This window comes from Pituophis catenifer, unplaced genomic scaffold (assembly GCF_029215685.1).
Source record: "Pituophis catenifer annectens isolate HBS135680 unplaced genomic scaffold, rPitCat1.0.hap2 SCAF_2, whole genome shotgun sequence".
Lineage (NCBI taxonomy): Eukaryota > Metazoa > Chordata > Lepidosauria > Squamata > Colubridae > Pituophis > Pituophis catenifer.
This window is the reverse complement of record NW_027256882.1, coordinates 26391034-26412897: the sequence shown is the minus strand read 5'-3', so window position 1 is coordinate 26412897 and position 21864 is coordinate 26391034. Positions and strand designations below refer to the sequence as shown.

Here is a 21864-nt window from a genome sequence, read left to right as displayed (position 1 = left end):
GGCCGTCCCGAGCTCCGTTTTCGCTGGCAGAGGCACCCCAGCAAAAGGGCCAGTCCTTCGCTGTTTCCAGGGTGGCCCTACAGGCCAGATCTAAGCACCCCATGGGCCGGATCTGGCCCACGGGCCTTGAGTTTGATACCCCTCCTCTAAACCAATGTTTCTCAATCTTGGCAACTTTAATGTGTGTGGACCTCAACTCCCAGAATTCTTAACAATGGCGATGCTGGCTGGAGAATTCTGGGAATTGAAGTCCACGCAACTTAAAAGTGGCCAAGATGGAGAAAGTAAAGTTAGCTAAATCCTAACTTCAGGTTGATAGAGCACAATTGCTCAACGTTATTCACCTAACACACTAAACAAGTAACTATAGCTTAGTGAGATGGCCCAGTTCACTCAACTCTCCAAAACGAAGAGAGATTACATGTAGTCCTTGACTTACAACCATAATGGAGCCCGCCCTTCATCGTCATAAATCGTGAAAATCGTAAAATAGTTTTATGGCCTTTTTGAATAAAGCAAACCTGGTAATTAAGCAAACACTGAGGACTTTAAGCAAACCAATAGTTTACTATGGGCATGGTTTTCAGCAAAACTGTGGTAAAATGCGGTCACATGACTGTGGGACACTGCAAATGGCCATAAATGCAGCCTTGTTGCCAATCGTCCAAGGTTTGGTCATGTGACTGCTGGAGTGGGGCAGCCATCAAAACTTCGAATTCAGGTCATAAGTTGCAAGACAGGTCCATCTTAACTTTGAATGGTCGCTAAGCAACCGGTTGTATGTTGAGGACTACTTGTAGACCCACCGTAGCCTAATCTAGGTTTGTTGTGTAAACAGCCCAGATCAGGAATACTCCTACGATACTTGGGCTCTTGTAATTGGCTGCTCTTGTATCTCTTATGCAGGGCTGGGAAACTATGGCCCCTTTATGACCAGTGAACTTCTGGCTGGCTCAGGAATTCTGGGATTTGAAGTCCACAGCTGATAAAGGGTTGCCCACCCCTGCTCTTACATGTCAGCATTACAGTCCTGTAATGTTTGGGGTCTTACGGACTGAGATGCCATCAAGCTGTGTTTGATGGATGATGGGAAGCAGAATGCAGGAATAGATGGTGTGAACTCGCAAAGTTCCTTTTCTTAATTTTTATCATTTCTCCTTATATATATATGTGGGGCAGTCCTGTACAAAATGGGAATCAGGAGAGAGAGACTTGCCAAAAAGTTAGTGCAAGAGAGAATTTTAGGAGTATGTTGTGTTTTGGGGAGAGAGAAAAAAAACCATTCTCACACAGTTCACACATGCGTGGGCTGCAGACTTGAGCGACGTTCTCATTGCAAAACATGGGGATTTGGATGAGATACGAGGTGGTGACATCTGGTCTCAAGTGAACCATTTCACCCATATGGAATCCTTATTTAAAGCTTCCTGCATCCAGCAAGCATGTGGTTTGCATGTCTGAACTGCTCCAGGGGGTGTTCTGTTGATGTTCTGGATAATGGGGTATCGTCCCCCTCACCCATGCATGTGGGAAAATAGGGAAGAGAGGGGTCTGGATCCATTAGAAAGAAAGGAACTTATAGACAAATAGGAAGGAAGAAGCTGGGGTGCGTTTATGTCAGTATCAAATAGGTATGATGGAAAGGGCAAAATACACTGGATATAGAAATTCTGCACACCCCTATTAAAATGCCAGCTTTTTGAGATGTAAAAAAAAAAAATCAGACCAAGATAAATCATTTCATAATTTTTTGTCTACCTTTAATATAACGTGTAAGCTGTACAATTCATTCGAAAAACAAACCAAAATTATTTGGGGTGGGGGGGAAACCTAGAATAATGTGGCTGTATAAGTGTTCACACCCTTTTATAAGTAAGGATGTGGCTATGTTCGGAAGTAACCAATCATTCAAACTGATAGTAGTCAGTACATACCTGCCATCAATTAAAAGGACTCTGATCAAGCCCATTAATGTTCAGCTGGTCTAATAGGATTTTTCGGACATTTACTCAATTGCCTTTTACAGCAAAAGCTTTGGTCTGCAAAGAGCTTACAAAGCATCAAAAGGATCTTTTTTGGAAGGTATCAGTCAGGGAACAAATACAGAAATGTTTTCAAGGCATTGGACGTACCATGGAACACAGTGAAGACAGTCATCAACAGTGGAGAAAATATGGTACAACAACAGGGTCATTACCAAGAATTGAATGTTTCAAATTTGGTGAGAAAAGAAGACTAATCTGAGAAGCTGCCAAAAGGCCTACAGCAACATTAAAGGAACTGAAGGAATTTCCGACAAGTCCTGGTTGTGTACTACATGTGAAAACAACCATTACTTTTGAAAAACGATCCCCAGTTATCAACACCCCAGTCAGCATCTAAAAAACCAAATACAACAGGCACCATATAAATACCACACACAGAACAGTCCAAAGCACACACCCTACTAGAGAAAAGTTCCCTGAAGTTGGGCTCTAAAAGCCTTGGATGGAAAACAAAACTGGTCCCGGTGACTGACCCAGATTGGATCCTCCAATATTATCCTGGGACACGTGTATTTGCTTTCATTCATGACAATCTCTCGCATTCGTCGTATGTCTGGGTAGGGTGGCAAGATGGAAGCCTTTTCTTATAAAAAAAAAAAAAAATCCCGCATCTAAGCTGGACTATATTTTTCTAAAACCTACATTTAGTCTGACAAAATCATGTGGGGAAAATGTGTTATGGTCTGATGAGATCAAAGTTGAGCCTTTTGGCCATTAATTGCAAAAAAATAAGTTTGGTGCAAAAACAGCACTGTGCATTATTACCAAAAGCATGATGGTGGCAGCATTAGGCTTTGGGGCTGCATTTCTTATGTACAGTTCCAAATATCAGTATATTTTGGCATAAAACCTTCAGGCCTCTGCTAAAATACTAAGGAGGAAGACAAATTTTACCTTCCAACACAATGATCCAAAGCTTTCCTCCAAATCAATAAAAGAATGGCTTCACTAGAAGATCCAAGTTTTGGAATGGCCTAGACCTGAATCCAATTGAAAATGTGGGGTGGGTAATTTGAAGAGGACTGGCCACAGGAGATGCCCTCACATCTAACAGAGTAGGAACACTTTTGCAAGGAAGAGTGGGCAAAGATTCCCAAGGCAAGGTGTGCCATGCTGATAGGTTCCTTCCCCAAAAGACTGCATGCTGTCAGAAAATCAAAAGGTGCATCAACGAAGTATTAGCTTAAGTAGGGGTGGGCTTCAAACATTTTAGCAAGGGGTTCTCTGCCCAGTTGCTGGGTGGACGTAGCCATGGTGGGCGTGGCCTAGTTGGCCTCCTGCACCACCGCTCCCCAGGCTCTAGAGCCGTGATGGCGAACCTATGGCACGGGTGCCACAGGTGGCACGCGGAGCCATATCTATGGGCATGTGAGTGTTGCCCTAGCTCAGCTCCAGCACGTATGTGCATCGGCCAGCTGATTTTTGGGCCTTCCGGGCCCACTGGAAGTCAGGAAATGGGCCATTTCCGGCCTCTGGAGGGCCTCTGGGGGGGTGAGGAAGGCTGTTTTCACCCTCCCCAGGCTCCAAGGAAGCCTCTGGAGTCTGGGGAGGGCGAAAAAACAGGCCTACCGGGCCCACCATTAACCTTTTTGCCATCATGTGCCAAAAGTGAGGGTAGTGCGGGGGGGAGGATCACGTGTGCATGCGTGGAGATGCGGGGGGGCATTGAATTATGGGTGTGGGCACACGCGGGCACAACCTCCCCATGCTCCCCATGCTTTTGGCACACAATGGCAAAAAGGTTAGCCATCACTGCTCTTTAGGTTTTCCTTGAGCCTTTAGGAGGGTGAAAACTGCCTCCTCAGGCTCCGGAGGCCTTCTGGAGGGCCCATTTCCAGCCTTCCCAAACTTCCGGTAGGCCTATTTTTCTCCCTCCCCATGCCTCTGTGCGTCGCCTGCACTTACCTGCATCCAAAATGGGGCACATGGGGAGTCCTGGGAGGGGGTGGGCAGGGCCGGCCAGAGTGGGATTTGGGGGTTCTCCGAACTGCACAGAATCTTAACTAGAGGTTCTCACAAACCCCTGTGAACCCACAGCAGCCCACCCCTGAGCTTAAGGGTGTGCATCTTTATGCAACTATGTTGTGCATTTTTTATTGTTAATTTTCCCTCTAGAAAATTTCAGTCGTTCAATTGAATTGTGCAGTTTGCATGTTACATTAAAGGTGGAAAAAAATTCAGAAGCGATTTTTTTTTTGGATCAGTTCTTTTTTTTTTTTTTACATCGCAAAACCTGGCGTTTTAGCAGGGGTGTGTAGATTTTTTTTTATATCCACTCTACGTGTTACGGTATAAAACAAGCCTTGAGCCAGAGAAGAGCTGCAATAACATATGTTCCCTTTTTAATGTTCTTTCTTTTTCCCCCTTTGCTCTCCAGATAATGAGTACAAAGGTGAGGAAGCAACTCTAAAACGTTTCTTCCACTATTTGGGTCAGTGAGCTTGAAAACGGAGGATTCTGGAAAAAAAGAGAAGTTGAGGTTGGCATCTCTTCCTTCCTAGCCCCTAATGTCTGAAAGCCAGGAATGTACCAAGCTATTTAGAAAGTTAGTGGGTAGGTTTTCTGGCTTAGGTTTTTCAGTAACACTTCTCCGATCTATATTAACACCAATTTTATCATTTAGGGCAATGTTTATCAAACTTGGCAAATTTTAAGACGCGTGGACTTCAACTCCCAGAATTCAAACATTGGTTTGGAGCTTCTCTCAGTCTTTCCCTGCTGGCTTACAAGGATTTGGGTTCATTTAGAAATTGGGAACATGGACTCTTAAAACGGTTCCATGCAGAACATAGCTGAGTAAAATTGATACTGGCCTACTCCATAAATGGTAACCTATTTTAGTATTTCGGGGCACCTTAATAGAAGTTGAGAAGTCGGAATCTTAATTTGTCTTACAGTAATCCTGCGGCTAGGCTAGGCTAGAAGGCACATTAAGGATCTATGAGGTTACTCTCTCCTGGTCAAAAAATGGATTGAGAAAGGAAAGATTTCTGGCAGTATGGAGACTGACCAATAGAAGACAACACATAGCTAACCTAGGTTGTTCTTAGAACCACTAAGCCGTGAACAGTCTTGGATGGGAACTTTTAGAAGATGCTAGGCCTGTGATGACGAACCTAAAGCATGCGGAGCCATATCTGCGGACACACGAGTATTGCCCTAGGTCAGCTCCAGCGCACATTTGTGCGCCAACCAGCTGATTTTCGGGTCTTCCAAGACCACCAGAAGTCGGCAAACAGGCTGTTTCCGGCCTCCGGAGGGCCTCCAGGGGAGTGGGGAAGGCTGTTTTCACCCTCCCCAGGCTCCTAGAAAACCTCTGGAGCCTGGGGAGGGTGAAAAATGCGCCTTCCAGTCCCACTGGAAGTCGGGAAATGGGCCGTTTCTGGCCTCCGGTGGGGGAGAAAAGGCCGGTTTTGCCCTCCCCAGACTCCAAGAAACCCTCTGGAGCCTGGGGAGGGCAAAAAACGGGCCCACTGGGCCCCACCATGCCATCATGTGCCAAAAGTGGGGGGAGTGCCATGGGGTTGCACACGGGGGGTGAGGCACATTGAATTATGGGTGTGTGTGCGCATGCGCGAGCCCCCCCCGCACTCCCCCCACTTTTGGCATGCGACAGCAAAAAGGTTAGCCATCGTGCTAGGCCGTCAGATTGAGAGAACAACCAGAAAGTGCTTCTGTACTCCTCTCAAAAAAACTGCATAGACCTGCCCATGAAGTCCTCAGGAGCTGAGCCCATCTTGAAGGAGATTTGATATCATTGGGTAAACTATTCCAATAAAAGAGTGGGTTGGGTTTGGGATGTCCGTCTTTGTCTCTTTTATTGTTTTGACCCAAAATTATGCGCATCCAGTGATAGGCCTGTGAGCCCAAGTTCAGTCCGAATACTCTGCATTTGAGAAACCGTTCTTTAAACTAAGCCAGCATGAGTTGAGCCTCATTCATAGGGAGCATATTTTAGTCTCAGCTGGCAGTTTTGCACTCGAGATATATCGGAGCGAGAAGGTTCTGCAAACATTCTCTGTATTTGCTTGGAACTCTTGAAATTCCTAGTTGGGTGGCTATAATAAATTTAAATAAATAAACGACTGTGTAGGCATGCTCTCCCCTTGTAATCATAGGATCTTCTTTTGCCAATGCTTGTCCTCTCCTCACAAGGAGGAAAAATGGAGATCTCACACACACAGCTCTGAGTTCCATCCCATCTGATTTGGGGGTTCTGTTTCATGAGGCAGGAAAGATTTGAACACGGGTCTTGCCAGTCCAGGAGAAGTTACGCAAGGGCTTTGCCAACCTGGTGCTCTCAAGAAGGTTGGGCAGAAGCTCTCGCCATCCTCAGCCAGGCTGGTGTCCTCCAATGATGAGCGTTATAATCTGATGCTGCTGGAGTGGTCCAGATTGAAGAACAGTCAAGTCGAGCCCACCTGCATCCCGGAATTCAAATTGTTTTAGTGTGTATCTAGCTAGAAGAAAAATCCCTTTCTTTGATTGAAAACAACAACAACAACATTCAATTATGGTCCTGATTAAGCCGCTGTGTCTCGGAATCTACTTTCTTTCAAGTCCAGATTAGCCAGTGTTTCCTTCAGAGATGCTCGTGATTCCATCGCCTTTTCTCCAGTCCTCTGGCTTTCTTTTTAGATGAAACTTCACCTTTCGCGCCCGCCTGTAGCCCCTCGACCTGTATGCATGCCTGCTTTATTCGCACAGAGAGGCACGGAGAGGGGCGAGCCCTGCTTTCTTCCCGTGAACGTTTGTGATTCTGTAGTTGTAAATGCATTAAAATTATCTTTAATTTATCCACGGGTGTTTCTTTTTCTTTTTCTTTTTTATTATTTTTTTATTTTTGAACACAAACAAACGTACAACATAAATACATGTAAAAACACATACATGTACATCAATACAATACACACACGAAGAAAAAAGAAAAAACTATCCTATGAAGCTATCATATCGGTGGTTGTTTTCTAATTTACCTATTGTTTCTTTATTTAAAAGTTTGCATTTCTGCTTATTTGTGCCTTAACATACTTGTGCATTTCTCAGCGTAGTTTTCTGCAATTCGTACTAAGTATTCATAACTACCATCCTACTGTTTTCCTCAGGTGCCACTTTCTGTACTCCTACTTAAGTTTTCCTGACATTTTATTTTACTGGCCCTATCTTTGCCTCCAGCCATGAGTACCATCTTTGCCAAACTATATAGTAATCGGTATCTTCCTTCTCTTGAAGCTCTTTAGTGAGTCTATCCATTTCTGCACATTTGGTTTTTTTTGCAATTATTTTTGCTTCTGTTGGTAGTAATTTGGATTTCCAATTTTGGGCATACAGTATGCGTGCTGCTGTCAAAATGTGAATAATAAGGTATTTTATCTCCTTAGTATATTGTGGTGTAGTCATTCCAAATAGAAAAAATTCCGGTTTCATTTCAACTTTTTGCGTGGTTATTTCTTCAATCATTCTCTTAATTTCTTGCCAGTAGTGTTGTGCCTTTCTGCAAGACCACCAGAGATGGTAGTATGACCCCTTTTGCGACTTGCATTTCCAGCACATTGGCGATGTATTTGGAAACATTTTAGCCAAACGTGCCGGTGGGAGGTGCCATCTGTAGAATATCTTATATAGGTTTTCTTTGTATGGGATCGACATTGTCATCTTATGATTTTCTGTCCATAGCTTATCCCATATATGGGGAGATGGTGATTTCTTGGAAAACTCGGCTTCCTGGGGCAGCCTGTGGCTTCTCTGCTATCCTGGTTTGAATGCATCCTTTAGAACAGGGGTGTCAAACTCAATTTCACTGAAGGCCGCATCAGGGTTGTGTTTGACCTTAGAGGGGCTGGGATGGGTGTGGACAGCTTGACATCACATGTCAGGGGCACCTGTGGTGGCCAAGAGCTAAGGCAGGACTTCCCTCAGACCCATCCTCCCTCATTATAATCTTCCCCCCCCCTCACTCCTCATTCTCCTGTCTTCTTCCTTCCCCTCTTCCCTCCTTTTTCTTTCCTTCCTTGCTCTCTTCCCTTCTTTTTCTTTGTCTTTCCGCTTTCCCTTTCTCCTTTCCTGTCCCTTCTTGGATGCTCAAATGCAAAACGGGAAACATTTCTCCTTTTGTTTCGTTTTTAGTTTGTTTTGCTAGCCCTCTGCCAGTAAAAACAGAGCCCGGCATGCGGCCCTTCCAAGCTCCATTTTCGCTCGCAGAGGCACCACGGGCCGGTCCTTCGCTGTTTCCAGGGCGGCCCGTGGGTCAGATGTAAGCACCCTGCGGGCCGGATCCGGGCCGTGGGCCTTGAGTTTTACCCCCCCTGCTTTAAAAGTTGCCTTTGGTGGCAGTAGAAACTTTCATTAAGTCCAATGGAAAAACATGGGAAGAATTATTGTAAGCCACTCTGACTCCCTCTGTGGGGGAGATAAGTAGCCATATAAATCTCATTAATAAGAATTCAGGAAGCTTCTGAGAAGGGAAGACTTAATCTTGTCCTTCCCATAGATTGAAGCCTCCATTATTCTTACTTATTTTTATTAATTTATCACATCTAGAAACGGCCCATCTCTCTTAAAGAAGGACTCTGGGGTAGAAATGAAACGTTAAAAATATTAAAACTGAATATAAAACTTTTTTTAAAAAGGCACTGTTTCTCAAACCTCAGCAACATTAAAATATATGGACTTCAATTCCCAGAATTCCCCAGCTGGAACTAAATTACCAATAAACTTTGGTAATCTCATTGCATTATTGTCAAGAATAAGCAGTGTCGGCTTTGAGGAATTTGCATGCCTTGTTGTGTGCCACCAAATCTTTAATATTTGGGGGCTGACAATAGATGAAGCCAAGGGATCGAGAACTAAATTAAAAATTAGGGGAGGAAAGCCATATCATCATTGACTGCCATGATGTTATTTAATGAGATCAATTGAACGGGTGATAAGTCTAGCCACAGAATGAAGACACTAAATTGCAATCCAATAGACAAAACATCACAGGAAGCCACATCTTAAAAAACAGTCCATAAATTCATTTTGGATTATTTTGTTGGGAATGCTTTCCAGCATTCAACAGAATTAGGATGCTGATTCTGATTATCTTCGGCTACCTCCATAATCATCTTCAGTTATCAGAATGTCCTCAGATGCTTGTCTACTTTTTAAAGTCACGATTGAGATGGGTGCATTTCAGGGATATTATGCTCTGTAGCCTCCTGGCTACTTTTGCTGTTACTACTATAATGTCCACATAAAGCAGATATATTGGTTGATACACTGCATATCTTGTAGGAAGATAATGAAGGAAATGGAGATGAAATGATTCCATACAGACCTCCCAACAACAACAAAATGACCAGTGGTAGAAGTACACAGCCACTTGTATATAAGCAGGAAGCAAACCCAACTGTCTTCTAACACTGATTATGTTAGCTAGTTTGGTAATGAAACATCTGCAAGAAAACAACCAGCCTCAGAGATCATCACCAAGGACCCCACAATTCAACCCTTGAAGTACAAATATTCTGTTCTATTAGGTCTATCAAAGTTCTGTATCATTCAGGTCCATCTGATCCAGGGCTTTCTCAATTTCACAGAACACAGCGTCCCTGTGATCACTTTTCCTTGTCAATATTTAGAGAATAACAAAGATGACCTTGATGGAGCAAAGTAAGATCCATTGCAAGAGCAATGTCGTGAAACTTAATTTTAAGTCCACAACAGATAATATTCCAAAGGGGCTCAACTCACACTTCCTCATTCACTGAAATGTAAGAAGGAAAAGGAGTCACAGCATAATCAGACTTGCAAATATCTGTTATTATAGTCAATCTCAAAAACAGCAGTTTTGGCCTCAGGGTGGATTTAAATCATGATTTAAATCACTAGTAAAAAGACTTGATTTAAATCAACTCGATTTAAATCATAATTTTTAAAGAGCAACTGTCATCTCTGCTACTCCTTTGACCCGCTGTTGACTCACCGATAGTCCCAGTGTTGCAGAATATACAGCCTTGTGCTACATAACTAAGCTCCATTTCATGCTGAATAAACTAAATTATTTATGTATCTTAAATAGAAAACTATCTTACGATAGATTTTTATTAAAATAAATTCAATAAAAATTAAAAAAATCTGATTTAAATCTGATTTCTTTGACTGGTCTACCTAATGGAGCTTACACATATAATTACAAATATGTTTTTATGTTCCAGAGAAATCTCTTCCGTTTCAATATGTCCCAGAAAATTAGTAATTCACTGTTCAGTTACAAAAGTCTATGGTTAATTTAAATGTAAAACTATTGTAAAACTATTGATGAGTAGATGTTTTGGTAAATAGACCAGGGTATTAAAGAAGAACCAGAAGACTTACGTGGACATCCAGGTAATATTCCCAACCACTGGAAGTTTCTCTTCTAAAGATTCAAACTTTTTTTTTTTCTAATATCATTTTTCTAATTTTTATTTCATTTTTCTAATGCAAATTTATTTTCTTCTGCATCGTCCACAGGTGGGCCTTTAAAATATTCCTAGGGATTTGGAAAAGTCAATATTTATTCTTTTTTTTTTTTACTTTGATACATGTTTAAAGCATTACCTACATTATGTGTACTGGCAACCCTCACCTTATGATTTATAATACTGTGATGGGTAGGCCTGCTTGTCGCAGTCATAAGTCACGATGGTTGTAAAGTGGGCCACCCACATGACCGACCCAATCCTATGGCAGTCATTAAGCAACCACTTTGGTCGTAAAGCACCCCCATCATTGACGAGAACCGGTTCGGTGATGTTATATCGTCACCGCTACCGGCTCGGCCGAACCGGACTGAACCGGGAGGAACCCACCATTGCACGGTGGAAAGCACGGAGATCAGGGATGACGTGGGATGGGGCAGGTGTCAGAACCTCAGAACTGGGATCCCTAAAAGACCAGTTGAAAGTTGAGGGCTGTCTGTACTTCGACCAGAAATATTTTGCCTGCGCTGGTTATTGCTTTCATGTGAACATGCAAACCAGAGGTGGTATTGAGCAGGTTCTGACCAGTTCTGGTGAACTGGTAGCAGAACTTTTGAGTAGTTTGGAGAACCGGTAAATACCACCTCTGAGTGGCTTCACCCCCATCTATTCTCTGCCTCCCAAGTCCCAGCTGATCAAGAGGAAATGGGGATTTTGCAGTAACCTTCCCCTGGAGTGGGGAGGGAATGGAGATTTTATAGTATCCTTCCCCTGCCACGCCCACCAAGCCATGCCACACCCACAGAATCGGTAGTAAAAAAAATTGAATCCCACCACTGATGCAAACAATTTGCTGTTCACAACCAGGTAGAGACACTTAAAGCAGGTCACTAACCAAAATGGAAACCCCTTTTGCGGATGGGTTTCTGGGCTGCTGAGCTGGACAGAGCTCTTTGGAAAATCAAATTCTCACTGTTTTCCTAACAGTTTTCCTAATAGTGAGAGCAATAAACCATTGGAACGGCGTCAGTGGTGGGTTGCTCCTGGTTCGCACCAGTTCGCAAGAATCAGTAGTAAAAATTTGTAGTAGTTCCGAGAACCGGTAATAACATTGGCTGGCCACGCCCCCAAACCAATCCCCGGCCCGGTTGCCGCTCGCTTACCCCGCCCACCTCATCAGAGGGTTTTTTAAAAAAAACTTTTAAAAGCATTTTTTCTACAACCTCTTCGGCTGAAAAAATGCTTTTAAAAGTAAAAAAAAAAGCCTCTGATGATCCCGCGGCTCAGTTGGGAACGTCAGAGGCTTTTCAAAGCATTTTTTCTACAACCTCTTTGGCCGAAAAAATGCTTTTAAAAGTAAAAAAAAAAAGCCTCTGATGATCCCGCGGCTCAGCTGGAAACGTCAGAGGCTTTTCAAAGCATTTTTTCTACAACCTCTTTGGCCGAAGAGGTGGTTAAAAAAAAATGCTTTGAAAAACCTCTGACGATCCCAGCTGAGTTGCCTGATCGGCAGAGGCTTTTCAAAGCATTTTTTTCTGCAATCTCTTAAGGCTGTAGAAAAAATGCTTTGAAAAGTAAAAAAAAAAAAAAAAAAGTTGGCCACGCCCACCCAGTCACATTACCCCCACCAAGCCACGCCCACAAAATAAGCCACGCCCACAGAACCCGGTAGTAAAAAATTTTAGAACCCACCCCTGAATGGCTTGCCTTCAGGGGTTGTGGGTGCTTCATCACTGGAGGCTTTTTTAAGACGGGACTGGACAGCCAACCTGTCTGAAATGGCCTGGGGACCCCTGCTTGAGTTGGGGGTTGAACTAGAAGACCTCAAAGGTCCCTTCCAGCTCTATTCTGATGGATTGACTGAACAGGAATGAATTTTGTGCTGCTATTTTCAAAGTTGGATGATGCCACTTTAACATGGACTACAAACATTTTTAGAAGGCAGCCAAAGTAGCTCAGTTGGGAGAGCGTTAGACTGAAGATCTAAAGGTCCCTGGTTCAATCCCGGGCTTTGGCAAAGCTTGTGAGTAGTGTGCGTTTTTAACAGTCAGTTCTCAGACCTCAGATTTATTTAACTACAAAGTTAAATAACTGGAAGCCCAGTCAGAACACAATCAGGTAGAGACCCTTAAAGTAGGTCACTAACCAAAACAGAAACCTCTTTTGGTGGTGGCTTTCTGGGCTGCTATGCTGGTCAGAGCTCTTTGGAAAGCCAAACTTTTACTGAACAGGAGTGAATTTTGTGCTGCTACTTTCGAAGTTGGATGATGCTACTTTAACATGGGCTACAAACATTTTAGAGGGTAGCCAAAGTAGCTCAGTTGGGAGAGCGTTAGACTGAAGATCTAAAGGTCCCTGGTTCAATCCCGGGCTTTGGCAAAGCTTCTGAGTAGCGCACATTTTTAACAGTCTGTTATCAGACCTCCCGTTTTGATCCTCCAGGTCTACAAGCTCAAGCCCAGGGGTCCCCAACCTCTGGGCCATGACCCACTGGTGGGCTGTGAGGTGTTTGCAACCGGGCCACGGAAACAATGGGTGAGCCCATACGTGTGCATGCGATCCCCACTTGCACGAGCAGCAGGAACACATGCTCTATTTGCATGCGTTTGCCAGCCGCTCGTGTGGAATCATACCCCCTCTCCACCCCTCCACCACTTGTCTGCAAGGCCAGAAAGATTGGAGAGCTCTGCTGTAGCCAAAGGAAACTTGTCTTCACAGGGTGGGTATTCTCACACTGTGTTGAAAACCTGGCTAGATTTAAATTTAAAGATGGGGATTGCACATTTTGGAGGTTGTGCATGCAAAGCCAGAACCACATTCCTGCTCTTCCTGGACGGGTCTCAATTGTGGTCATACGTTGAGGACCACCTGTGTAGAGTTGGAACCGACAGTTAAGGACTCACTTGTGTTATACCAGTATGTCAAAAACCCGACAGATGAATCATACCAAGCATTTACAACAGTACAAGAGCCTTGGTGGCACAGCAGACTAAAGCGCTGTTAAGTAGCACCAGCTGCCTGCAATTACTACAAGTTCAAATATCACCAGGCTCAAGGTTGACTCAGCCTTCCATCCTTTCGAGGTAGATAAAATGAGGACCCGGATTGTGGGAGCAATAAGCTGACTTTGTATAAAAAAGAACACCGCTTAGGGGGGCCCGAAAGCCCTACTAAGCAGGTATATACAAAAGTATGAAGGCTATTGCTTAACGCATTGTAAGCTGCCCTGAGTCTCCGGAGAAGGGTGGCATATAAATCGAACCAATAAATAAATAAATAAATACATACATACATACATACATACATACATACATACATACATACATAAATACATACATACAGATAGTCCTCGACTTATGACTGGTCACTTAGTGACATTACAAAGTTATCACATACACACACACACACACACACACAACCGATTTATAACCCAGTTTCAAAGTAGAACATAAAGCACGGAAGATAGGATAATAGGACTGGAAGGAATTTTGGAGGTCTTTTAGTCCAACTCTTTGCTCAAGCAGGAGACCATATAACAGAGATGGCGAACCTTCTAGGCACAGAGTGCCCAAACTGCATGGCGAGCATGCCAGAGCACCGGAAATTCGACAACCAGCTGGCCGGCATGCATGCGCATGTCAGAAACCTGATGACCAGCTGGCTGAGCTGTGGCAATGGTGCGCGTGCCCACAGAGAGGGCTCTCCGTGCCATGTCTGGCATGCGTGCCATAGGTTTGCCATCATAGCCCTATACCCGTGATGGCGAACCTATGGCACAGTGCCACAGGTGGCACACGGAGCCATATTAGTGGGCACACCAGCCCAGCTCTGGGGCACATGCGCGCACCGGCCAGCTGATTTTCGGGCCTTCTGGGCCCACCAGAAGTAGGGAAACAGGCTGTTTCCTGCCTCTGGAGGGCCGGGGGGGGGAGGCCCGTTTTTCTTTCTTACCTGGCTCCAGATCCTCTCTATTTATCTGGGAAGGGTGAAAACAGCCTTTCCCACTCCCTTGGAGGCCCTATGGAGGCTGAAAGGGCCCATTTCCCGACTCCTGGTGGGACAGGAAGTGACGTTTTTTGTTGTCACCAGCCTCCAGAGACTCCTAGAGAGGCTCCTAGAGACTCCTAGAAAGGCTCTGGAGGCTGGGGACAGCAAAAAATGTCACTTCCTGTCCCACCGGGAGTTGGGAAATGGGCCGTTTCAGGCCTTTGGAGGCCTTCGAGAGAGTGAGAAAGGCTGTTTTCGCCCTTCCCAGATAAATAGAGAGGATCTGGAACCAGGTAAGAAAGAAAAACGGGCCTACCAGGCCATCATGTGCCAGGAGCGGGGGGGGGGGGAGGGTTGCACGTGCATGTGTGTGGACACATGCGCACGTGACCCTCCCCCGCCCCCCCCTCTCCTGGCACGCGATGGCAAAAAGGTTAACCATCACTGCCCTATACCATTCTGGACAAATGGCTGCCCAGTCTCTTCTTAAAAACCTCCAGGGATTGAGCACTCGTAACTTCTGGAGGCAAGCCACTTCAATGAATAATTGTTCTCACAATCAGAAAATTTCTCCTTAGTTGAATCTCTAATAAGTCTCCATCCATTACTTCTTGTCCTGCCTTCAGGTGCTTTGGAGAATAGGTTGACTCTCTTGTCTCTGTGAAAGCCTCTCAGATATTGGAAGCAGAGGTGGGTTTCAGCAGGTTCTGACCAGTTCTAGAGAACTGGTAGCGGAAATAGAGCCTGGATAGCTCAACAGACAGAGCACTGTAATTTAACACCAGCTGTCTGCAATTAAAGTAAGATCGAATCTCGCCAGGCTCAAGGTTGACTCAGCCTTCCATCCTTTCTAAGGTAGGTAAATTGAGGACCCAGATTGTGGGGGCAATAAGCTGACTTTGTATAAATATACAAAAGGATGAAGGCTATTGCTTAACGCATTGTAAGCTGCCCTGAGTCTCCGGAGAAGGGCGGCATGTAAATCAAATTTAAAAAAAAAAATTTTTTTTTGAGTAGTTCGGAGAACCGGTAGTAAAAATTCTGACTGGCCCCACCCCCATCTATTCTCTCCCTCCCAAGTCCCAGCTGATCGAGAGGAAATGGGGATTTTGCAGTAACCTTCCCCTGCCATGCCCACCAAGCCATGCCACGCCATGCCATGCCCACCAAGCCACACCCACAGAACCAGTAGTAAAAAATTTTGAAACCCACCACTGATTGGAAGGCTACTATTATGTCACCTTCTCTTCATTAGAGTAGACACATCCATTCCCTCAATCATTTTTTTTATAACTGCTGCAACACCGCCACCGTTACTTATTCACAGAGATGTTGCAACATGACCACTCCTTACTTATTTCCCTCCCACATCCTTCTCCATTGGGTCTCCAAAGGTACTGGGCCTGCTTCCTGCTCCACTGGGTCCCACAGGCTCTTTCTCACTCCCATCACCGATCCCTCACTTTCCTTTTACTGCAGAGGTTCCTTCTGGCAGTTCCACAGATCGCAGCTTGTTCTTCTTCCACAATACCTTTCTTTCTAGTCTGGGCAGCTAGAAGCTGCAGGGATAGCAAAGACAGGATAACTTTCTCCCAGCTTCGTTTTCCTCCTTTTAGCTTCTAGCCTCCCAGGCTAGAAAATGAGCCTTAAAGCTGTGAGGGAGGACACGAAGCTGGGGCAAAGCTCACCCACCTGTGGTAACGGAACCATTGTTAAATGAACAGTCGTAAGTCAAGGACTACCTGTAAAATTACTACCTGTAAAATGAGGACCCAGTTTGTGGGGAGCAATAAGCTGACTTTGTATAAATATACAAAAAGGATGAAGGCTATTGCTTAACGCATTGTAAACCGCCCTGAGTCTCTGGAGAAGGGCGGCATATAAATCAAAATTAAAAAAAAAAAAAAAATTAACACTCCACAAAAAGAGTGTTAAGAGATTTAAATTTAGTAGCTGGAGCATTGGGGTTGTGCATTGATCCAGAACACACAGTTGTGGTTGATTGTTTGAAGAGTGCTGGCTCCTAGGTGAAGCAATCGGCCCTGTGATTGGTTGCTTGCTGTGGGCGTGAAGGGGAAGTTTCCCTTCCCCCACACCTATTTCTTCTATGCCCTGTGTGCTCTAAGATTTACCTCACAGTGTTTCTGCTGTGTTGATTTCCCTGATGATGCTCCTGTTTTCCTGACTGTCTAGTTTGCTGTATATATAAACAGGGGTGGGCTCCTGGGGGTTCGCAGGGGTTTGGGAGAACCTCTAGATAAGTTTCTGTGCAGTTCGGAGAAACCCCAGATCCCACTCCCGCCCACCCCGCCCCTCCCAGAAGTCCCCACGCAGCCTGTTTTGGATGCAGGTAAGTGCAGGGCACATACGGAGGTTCAGGTGCAAAAAACAGGCCTACTGGAAGTTCGGGAGGGCCTCCAAATCCTGGGGAGGTCGTTTTCGCCCTCCCGGAGGCTCGAGAAAAGCCTCCGGAGCGCAGGTCGTAAGTAGAAAATGAGATCGGTAATAAGAAAGCTGACAAGAAGAATATTAATACAGTCTTAGTAAATAGTTCGACAGTGTTGTGGGAATTACTTGTTTAGCAGAGTGATGGCATGGAGGTGGGGAACTGTCCTTGTGTCTAGTTGTTCTGGTGTGCAGTGCCCTATAGTGTTGTTTTGAGGGTAGAAGTTGAAACAATTTATGTCCAGGATGTGAGGAGTCTGTAGATATTTTCACAGCCCTCTTTTTGACTCGTGCAGTATACAGGTCCTCGATGGATTAGATCACAAAATCATAAAAATGTATCTCCGGGTTCCATGGACCTCCCCGGGGAAGTGCAAACAATAAAGCATATTTTTGCAGTGCAAAAACTCTCTCCCTTTTCTACACACAGCACAACATAAGAGATGGAACTCGTCGTGCAATGCCAGGATGAACACTCCAGATTCAAAAAGCGCCTCTGTCAGGTTCACCCAGAAAATGAAGTGCTTGAGATCAAGTTCAGAAACAGCAAACAGGGCCTACTTCAAGGCTTTCGGCCAGTGCATTACAAGGAGCTGCCTACTGCACATTTTTACCAACAAATTTTTTTAAAAATTTTTTAAAAAGCCTCCAGAGCAGCAGCAGCAGCCAGCCAAAGAGCCACTTTTTTTCCCCTTTTCCATGGAGACCAGAACAAAACAAAAAAACTCTACCTTGGCCTAGCAGAGGATGGTTTCGATCCATCGACCTCTGGGTTATGGGCCCAGCACGCTTCCGCTGCGCCACTCTGCTGGACTGAAAGCAGGAGGCTGAGGGGAGGAGAATAGTCTGATGCGATTTGTCAGCCTGTTTCTGTTCTTGCAAAGGCCAGCTGCAGGCATAATAATGATGCTTGCTGAGCAGAAACATTTCAGTTCCAGCTTGTGACGGAAGGAGAGTGCCAAGCTGTGTACCTTTACACAGACCAGGGGTGAAATCCAGCAGGTTCTGAAAGGTTTTGGAGAACTGGGAGCAGAAATTTTGAGTAGTTCGGAGAACCGGTAGCGGAAATTGTGGGTAGTTCAGAGAACCGGCAAATACCACCTCTGGCTGGCCCCAGAGTGGGGTGGGAATGGAGACTTTACAATATCCTTCCCCCACCTTATGCCACCAGGCTTGAAATCTTGAGATTAGACAATTTAGAACTACGCCGCCTTCGGTCTGACCTAAGCATAGTACACAAAATTATCTGCTATAATGTCTTACCCAGTGGTGGGTTTCAATTTTTTTTACTACCGGTTCTGTGGGCATGGCTTGGTGGGCGTGGCTTGGTTGGTGTGGCAGAGGAAGGATAATGTAAAATCTCCATTCCCTCTGCACTCCAGAGGAAGGTTACTGCAAAATTCCCATTTCCTCCCAATCAACTGGGACTTGGGAGGCAGAGAATAGATGGGGGGCAGGGCCAGTCAGAATTTTTACTACCGGTTCTCCGAACTATTCAAAATTTCCCGCTACCGGTTCTCCAGAACTGGTCAGAACCTGCTGAAACCCACCTCTGGTCCTACCTGTCAATGGCTCCTTCAGCTTCAATCGCAATAATACACGAGCACACAATAGATACAAACTTAAGGTAAACCGCTCCAAACTTGATTGCAGAAAATACGACTTCAGCAACAGAGTGGTCAGTGCCTGGAGTGCACTACCTGATTCTGTGGTTTCTTCCCCAAACCCCCAAAACTTTAATCTTTAGACTTAGAGGTCTGTAAGGGGCATGCATAAGCGCACAAACATGCCTACTGTCCTTGTCCTACTGTCCCCTTTTATTCATATCCAAGAGCCTTGGTGGCGCAGCAGACTAAAGCACTGTTAAGTAACACCAGCTGCCTGCAATTACTGCAAGTTCGAATCTCAGCAGGCTCAAGGTTGACTCAGCCTTCCATCCTTTCGAGGTAGGTAAAATGAGGACCCGGTTTGTGGGGGCAATAAGCTGTATAAAAAAGAACACCACTTAGGGGGCCCCCCAAAAGCCCTACTAAGCAGGTATATACAAAAGTATGAAGGCTATTGCTTAACGCATTGTAAGCCGCCCTGAGTCTCCGGAAAAGGGCGGCATATAAATCGAACCAATAAATAAATAAATAAATAAATAAATAAATACATAATTAAATAATTAAATAATTAAATAAATAAATAAATAAATAAATAAATAAATATCCTGTGTTCATAATCACATATCATATCATATCATATCCTGTGTTATAAATCATAATTTATAAATATCTGTTATCTTATATGTATTTGACAAAATAAATAAATAAATAAATAAATAAATAAATAGAATAAATAGAATAAAATAAAATAAAGGTGAACACATGACCCTGGGACATTGCAACCATCCCAAATACATGCCAATTGTCAAGCATCTGAAAATTGGTCACGTCAGGGGTGAAATTCAAAATTTTTACCGACCGGTTCTGTGGGAGTGGCTTGGTGGGAGTGGCAGGTGAAGGATACTGCAAAATCCCCATTCCCTCCCCACTCTGGGGCCAGCCAGAGGTGGTATTTGCTGGTTCTCCAAACTACTCAAAATTTCCGCTACCGGTTCTCCAGAACCTGCTGGATTTCACCCCTGGATCGCGTGACCCGTAAGTGTGAAAAACGGTCGTGTCACTTTTTGCAGTGCCACTGTAACTTCGAATGGTGAATAGATGAATGGTTGGAAGTCGAGGACTAACTGTATTCAGTCTAAATTTGGCACACACTGGTAGGATAGCATCAGAAGGGACGGAAGACGTGACAAGTCAGAAGAGGAGTCAAATCAAAAGCATTCGTGGCTCAGCCTTGTTCTAGAAACTTTTCCAAGATCGTCCCAAAGGTGCTTTTTCAAGAGGCGACTAGACTTTCTGATTTTTCTTTGAAGACATTTCGCTTCTCATCCAAGAAGCTTCTTCAGAGCGTCATACACATCTACCTATTATCAGGCAGCTCCAACTCAGCAACTTTTATGGATGAATCAATAATACGGGGTTCTCTAGCTTTTAGAAAGGCAGTGAAGACCACCTATTTTAATTGTGTCTTTGGGACTGCTGCTTTCTACAGTTTTTCATTTTTGTGATGTTGGACATAGTTTCATTTTCATTGCTATTTTTATTGCTGTGATACTGTTTTATTATTGTAAGCACGTAGAGCTCACGTAGAGCTCAATGAGGCGACAGGCTAGATGTAGTAAATAAAGGAGGAGACTTCTTTAGCTTTCCACTTTCTTCTTCTTCTTGTGCCATATCCGTCATCGGACATTGGCGATCATGTTGGCGATCCTATTTTTATCAGCAGCCGCACAAAAAGGTGCTGCTGAGTTTTGTCCAAACCAGTCCCTTAGATTTTGAAGCCATGATGTTCTTTTTTCTGCCTGGACCTCGTTTGCCTTCAATCTTTCCTTGGAGGATTAAGTGAAGTATGTCCAGGGGTGTTCTGTCCCCGTCCCACACACGCACCCCCACAGACGGCCCGGAGTTAATAAGCCACACGACAAAGTCTTTGAAGATAAATCTGGCAGCAACCCAGTGGCTAGCTGCCAATTCAGACTTTACTCACACAAAACAAAGATTAGACTGCAAGCATTCCGATAAAGCAGGCAAAGTTTCAGCAATACAAGGATTAGTCCAAATGCAGTCCGACAAGGCAGGCAGAAATCCAGTAACGCAGAGATCATGGATTATTTCTAGTTTTTGCTCATCACAAACTGAACCGGCTACCACACCCACATTTATACCCTGTGGGGTGTGGTCCAGTGACTCAGCTAATCTCTGGCATGCCTTCCCCTCTGCTGTGCATGCTTCTCCCTGTGCCACTGTTGAGGATCCAGCCAGCACTTATCTCTTTCATCGCTGTCCACCTGTGGCTGCGGGGACGTGCTTGGCTCTGGGCCTATTTCTTGGCCTTCGGTGTCCTCCGGAGACATTGCCAGAGAGGAGGGTCCTGGAGAGGGAGGCCTTGCCAACTCCTCTCCCTCACTCTCAGAGTCTGCATCTGTCGATAGCCCAGGCTCAGGCAATGGAGCCACAACAAGGGGTGGGTTCTACTTACCTTTACTACTGGTTCGCGATGGGACCGCACGCTTCTGCGCATGCACAGATCACCCATGATGATGTTGTGGCGGGTGGGCAGACCTTCCTACCGGTTTTACTACCGGTTCTATAGAACTGGACCGCACCGGGAGCATCCCACCACTGAGTATGCCATATTTTTCCGGGTGTCGCATCACATGTCCGAAATATTCTAACTTTGTTTTGATGATTTTGATGATTTCCCTTGGCTTTCCCAGGCGGTTTATCACCTCCTGATTTCTGATTTTGTCAACCCAGCTTATGCATAACAGTCATCTGTAAAGCCACATTTCAAATGCTTCTAGTCTCTTCAAGTGGCTTTCTGTTAGAGACCCACTCTCTACTCCGTAGAGCAGGATAGAAAGGATGTAACATCTGACAAGTCAGATTTTCAGTCTTTCCATAGATACATAAAATGAGGGGATATCTTGTTCACTGTCAGCACCTCAGCGCTGACATAGAAAAGGGAGATAAGCCCTGAACTTTTGCCTGCTAAATCCCTTTGAAGCCCGGTCTCCGTGGAAATGAAGAGGGGGGGAACATTCCTGTGAAATGACGAGACAAGAAGTCAGGAGAGTGACTTGGAAGATAGCCAATGAGAAGCAGATAATTGGGGATCGGAAAGGGAGGGATTGGGGGGCAAAAGGTCAGTCTTGATCTGGTTGCTGTGCTCGAATAAAGAGAAGATTTCCTTAAAGATTGGCAGTTTGGAAATTCATTTATTTTGAGATAGCATCGAAGTCTGACATTCACATTTAGTCCAGCCTTCTGCTTAGTGCAGGATCTACTGCAATGCTTCTCAACCTTCTTAACCTTAAAATATGTGGACGTCAGTTCAGT

The 21864-nt window shown here is 44.7% G+C and overlaps 3 non-coding genes across 3 annotated transcripts; 2 read left to right on the top strand and 1 right to left on the bottom strand.

The window, feature by feature from the left end:
- The first annotated feature begins 12433 nt into the window (after positions 1–12433).
- TRNAF-GAA (transfer RNA phenylalanine (anticodon GAA)) lies at positions 12434–12506 on the top strand. Its single transcript has one exon. It is a non-coding gene; the product is annotated as a tRNA-Phe (tRNA).
- Positions 12507–12795: 289 nt separating this feature from the next.
- Positions 12796–12868, top strand: TRNAF-GAA (transfer RNA phenylalanine (anticodon GAA)). Its single transcript has one exon. It is a non-coding gene; the product is annotated as a tRNA-Phe (tRNA).
- Positions 12869–17659: 4791 nt separating this feature from the next.
- TRNAM-CAU (transfer RNA methionine (anticodon CAU)) lies at positions 17660–17731 on the bottom strand. Its single transcript has one exon. It is a non-coding gene; the product is annotated as a tRNA-Met (tRNA).
- Between the last annotated feature and the right edge of the window lie 4133 nt (positions 17732–21864).